General features: G+C 27.2%; 1 long non-coding RNA gene across 2 annotated transcripts; it reads left to right on the top strand.

The window, feature by feature from the left end:
* Positions 1-314: 314 nt before the first annotated feature.
* Positions 315-4826, top strand: LOC131624245 (uncharacterized). Of its 2 annotated transcripts, none has more exons than XR_009290553.1 (6): positions 315-845; positions 1604-1685; positions 3024-3116; positions 3194-3292; positions 3382-3731; positions 4473-4826. It is a non-coding gene; the product is annotated as an uncharacterized LOC131624245 (long non-coding RNA). The 2 variants fall into 2 exon arrangements; XR_009290554.1 differs by having other exon boundaries at positions 3194-3295.
* The last annotated feature ends 609 nt before the right edge of the window (positions 4827-5435 follow it).

The following is a 5435-nucleotide window of genomic DNA, read 5'->3' as shown; positions in this document are numbered from 1 at the left end:
GTGCATAATTATGATTATTGTTTTGTGATTTACCTAAACCTCTCCGATTTATATTAACACAATAAATAGTAGGGGTTTTAACTTTTATATTGAAGAAGTCAATAAATTTTTAAATTAATAAATAAAGGGAATGTATTTTTATAATCTCTATAATAATATGTCAAAATATTTCTAAATAGAAAACAAGAAATAATATCTTAAAAATAATATTTTTTTCACTTTCACGATCTTTTAATATATCCTTTCAAAATTATAATTTTCTAAAAAAATATTAAAAAACTCAGACTTTTCATCACTCATCATAACCATCGCGTACATTTAGAAAAAATAGTAGAAAAAAAAAGAAGAAAGAAGAAACCTTTCCTTTGTGCCTCATCTTCTCCATTTCATCGTTTTCATTTCACCTCTTCATCTTCTTTTCATCTTTCCATTTCCGTTTCACCATCTCAATCATACACTACTCACATTGTTCTTTATTTGCTTACATTACTGTTAATCAAACCCTAAAATCCCTATCAGATTTTCAATCGATTCCGAAACCCCTAAAATTCGTCAGACTTTCAATCGAATCAAAACCCCCTAAAATTTATAACCTCTTTCAATTGTTCAATCAATCACTTTATCACTTGTGAAACACTCTAAATCTTTCTGAATCTCTCTATTTTTAAGATCAAAACCCTGAGCAAGAAAGTTTTTAAGAAATCCACTTCAAATCGCACAACCTTCTGAAATTGCTCACCTTCTAGTGCATGTTCTGTACCTGGGTAGTTTTTTTCTAGACTTCAAGTGGGAAAGATTGATTCGCCTAATCAACGCCTTCTATTTCCAACTATTTTGAGTTTTAGGTTTGTTTTCATTCCTTTCTGCGAATTGTTAGTTTATTTTATGGTTATGTTTTTCTTATTTTGCTTTAAAAGTTTGTGATTTATTGAATGATTACAAATTTGGTTCAATAGTTTGTTATTTTCTTTGATTGATTATTTTATTATTAGTTTTCATAATTTCTAATTATGTTTTAACATCTCAGATTCATTTTCCTGAAATTGCACACATCTCATATAAGAAAGAAATTTAAAACTAATGGTTTAGGTGATATACAATTTTGTAAGAATATATTAGATTTTCAATTCAATTGAATATCAAAAGACATACATTGCTCCCTGTAACTATATATTTCAGATATGTCTTTTAAGTTGTTGTAATCTGCTTCTACCTTATATGTGGTATACAAATACCAACATTAATTTGCAAAATGTTAGATATATAACATTTCCTCTGATTTTGTTTTAGTAGTTTGTGATTTTATTTGAAATGATAAAAAAATTTGAAAAATGATTTGAGAGTTTAATCAATTTGATTTTAATAGTTTGTGATTTTGTATCACTCATTTATGACCTAAGATTATATTTTTTGTAATGAAGAAATTTGAAACTTATGAGTTATATGATTCACAATTTTGTGAGAATATTTATATTTTCAATTCAATTGAATACACAATATGATGGTAAAAAGAAATTTATACTATGCAAGTAAGTTATTCAACAAATATGCAAATACTTTTTCTCGCTACATGGTAACTAATTTAGTGTTATCGCTATTGTAGGAAGAAGATATTCCCCTTAGATATCTAGTGCAAAGAAGGACTATTCGAGTCACAACAAATTGAAGAACACTTTTTAGTCACGGTAACTAATTTAATTATATAATTATCACTAATTTGGTCTTAATAGTTTTTTACTTTAATGATTATTAAGTGTGCCTTAATGATTTATGATTTTCTTGAATTGATGCTTTTATTATTTGGTTTTTATTAATTTGTGATAATCTTTCAATGATTTATGATTTAATAATCCTTTTTAGCAAGAAAGGAATATGAAACTCTTAAGTTAGTTGATTCAAAATTTTGTGAGAATATTTTTAGATTTTCAATTCAATTGAATACAAAATAAGGTGGTAAATGGACATAAGTGCTACTGTAAGCAAGTGATTCTAATTTCTCCCTACAACTATCTTGTTCATAGTCATATTACATGTGGCCTTCTAAGAAATTGTAAGTTCCAGTACATTGCTTCTACCTTAGAGGGTATATAAAATTTCCAAATTTACTTTACGAAAAGTTAAAAGTTAGAGATATATAATTTTCATTGATTTTATTTTAATAGTTTGTTATTTAGTTTCAAATTATTTGAGATTTTTTAATTGAATATTTTGTTATTGGATTTTAATAATATATGATTATGTTCTACTAATTTATGACATAATAATCTTTTGCTGTAATAAAGAGATTTGAAACTAATGAGTTATATGATTCAGTATTTTGTGAGAATATTTAGATTTTCAATTCAATTGAAAACAAAATAGGGTGGTAAAAAGATATTTGTACTAATACAAGCAAGTGATTTAACATAAATAAAAATAAATTTCATCGATGTACAGTAACAAATCTGATTGAAAACTGTTTCACCTATATTAGAACCTCCTGAGTTCAAATTGAAGTAACAATTACCAATGATGTGATCTTGACTGTAAAATTGGCAATATAAAGTAACAATTGTAACAAAATTCTATTTTCTTAATTTAAAGGATAATCCACATTCTCAACCAACTATGAAATATATCCAAAACATGTTTATAATGCTAAAATACCATCAAGTGATGCATTCCGCCTCGTCATACTTAATCAACTATTTAGTAAACTAATAAATTTTGGTTTATTTGTGCTTGAAGCTTTTCTTTGTTTTATTTACTAATAATGTGTTTATGCGATTCTCTAGGCTAGTATTGAATTATATATTGACTAATAAGGTCAATCTATATCTTGTGTATTATATTAAGGGTGTATTTGAGTAAATATTTTTGCCAAACACTATTTAAGTAACGTTACAAGTCTGAATATATTTTAAAGATGCATATATCTTAAAGGAGTATTGATATACTCTAAATGCATGAATTTTAAATGATTGGAAGAATGTATGATCATTATTAAAAAATTTACTCACTTTAAAAATTATTGTTTCTTATAGGACCTTGGTAAAAGAAATAAAGAAAGTCAATGCAAGCAAGTTATTCCTCGTACCAGTGGTTCAAAACCTCTAGCGAGAAAAAGATATGAGATGGTAATAACATTAATTTATATTTTTAGAATATATTTTTTACCAATGCTAATGATCTAATAAATTTTTTTCAATTTTAGTTTATGGAAACTGGGTAACTACTGAGTCGTGGAAAATTATACATCGAAACTCACAAGAGAAAAGATGGATGATTGGTAAATGATGCAGCAAAGACTATGGTTGTTAGTTTATATTGAATATTTTGTTTTTATGTATTTTGTATTTTAAACATGAAATATAAACTTTAAAAAATTGAATTCTTATGTAGGAACAAATAGAATAGGGTTTGACACAAAGTACTAATGATGAATCAGAAGTTTCTCCTAAAGATGTTCTCAGTAGAGTGCTTGGACTAGAGCATTCTGGGAGAGTGCGTTGCATGGGAATGAGAGCAGTACCAACTGGAGCATTTAGGAACACTAGACTGCGAATTTCATATTTGAGTTTTCTTCACCTAATGTTACAATATCATCATCATCATCATCTAACCCTCGGCAAGAGAAGTACAACCACTTAGAATCTCAAACTCAAACCATCTTGAGTTCATTCAAGACCTATGTCATAATGAAAGAAGGGAAGATACCTGAAAAATTAGTTGGCCTTTTGGATAAACCAAATGTAAGTTTCCTTTAAATATGTTATTTTTCATAAAATTAGTGTTCACTTCTATTCTAAGATGATACATAATATATCTTCATATATGAATGCGTAGTTTATACAATATTTTTGCTATAAGCCATGGGTATTCACAACTGCTGCAAGTACATAAGGCTGAGACTTCGAGAGTACTTTGAAATGCTTAACTACATATCTCAAATGATTTACTTTGAAATGATTTGCTAAATGTCTCAAATGCGTTACTTTGAAATGCTTATGTCACATTTTTTATCCTTTAGGTTTAATGGCAACAATATAAAAAGTTAAAAGTCAATATCTTGAGTCATATTAATTAACTAAATGTGTTTCACACATAAAATTGATCTATTTGTTGGGATTTATTGGTGATAGCAATCTCACTATCTTGAATTTTTAAAGTCTTTTAACTTACTTGGTTTTTCAAATGTTTGGTTTGTTGGTTTTCATGTTGATACCTCAAACAATTTTGGTTTTGGATCCTATAAGTGTTTTCCTGTTATTACAAGTGATGTTGATACAATTCTAGTAATTATGTTGCTCATTGTTAAAATTTCTATGTTTATTGGTTTTTAAAGTTAGTTGTATTTTATTGATGTCTACTTGAAGACAATTTTCTTTATCAAATAAATGTTATCTTCATGCAAAAAAATTAAAACTGAATTTAATTAGGTTTTGTTTTTAATAGTGTTATCATTTATGAGTGTATAACTATGTTTTTACTAGGTAAAGATGCTCCGACTTTTCATAATTCACCAAGCATGCCAACCTCACCATTGGATACTAGTGTGGCTAACTCATCTTTGGGTGCAAGAAGATCATCAAATGCAAGCAATGATTGATGTTATTACAAATATGCAGGCATGACTAATTTATCATTGGATGCTACCGTGACCAACTCACTTTTAAATGCAAGATCATCAAATGTTAGCAATTTTATTTTTGGTGTGATTAGAAATAGGGTAACCCTTAGAAATATGCAAGCAATTCTAATGATTTGATGATAGTATGTCTAACCCACCTTTGGATGTAAGATCATCATCAAATGCTAGAAACATTTGAAGTTATTAAAAATTGGCTTACTGCAAATATATATTTAGAATGTTATGAATTTTAAACATTGTTTTAAAAATTATAATTTATTTGAGGTATTAATGTTGAATGATATCTATGTTCCATTAAAAAAAATCAATGTCTAATGTTCTTTGGATTATTGATTTAATGAAAATTTTGCGGATATTTTAAAAAATTGTTGAATATTTTACATATAATATCAATTAGAGATTTGATTATATTTCTAACATATATTTATAAATACTAAATACACGTGATAATAATGAGCTTAAAAATTTTCATAACTAAATCAATAATAAAGGAGGTTAAGAACTCCTGCAATATACAAATTAAATAAATAATGCTGTAAATGTTTTACAAAAATATCTCATATAAAAGGGTTACTAACCCCCTGAAGGAAAACTCTCGCGATATCAATACGATACCATGAGTAAAAAAAAAAACTGGCGTGTATTGTTTTTGGAAATTCTATTTGTGACAGTTTTAAAAACTCCCGCTAACTATTTAGCTGGGGTCCAAAACCCCCGCAAAACGTTAAAATAACCTCCGTTGTTTAACGTATTTTTTGCAGTGATTGTGTTGTGGTGGTAGTTCAGAATGGGGAGTATGTGATGT

The sequence above is a fragment of the Vicia villosa genome, unplaced genomic scaffold, assembly GCF_029867415.1.
Source record: "Vicia villosa cultivar HV-30 ecotype Madison, WI unplaced genomic scaffold, Vvil1.0 ctg.000113F_1_1, whole genome shotgun sequence".
Lineage (NCBI taxonomy): Eukaryota > Viridiplantae > Streptophyta > Magnoliopsida > Fabales > Fabaceae > Vicia > Vicia villosa.
The sequence above is the reverse complement of the archived record's forward strand: the minus strand, read 5'-3'. Positions and strand labels throughout refer to the sequence as shown.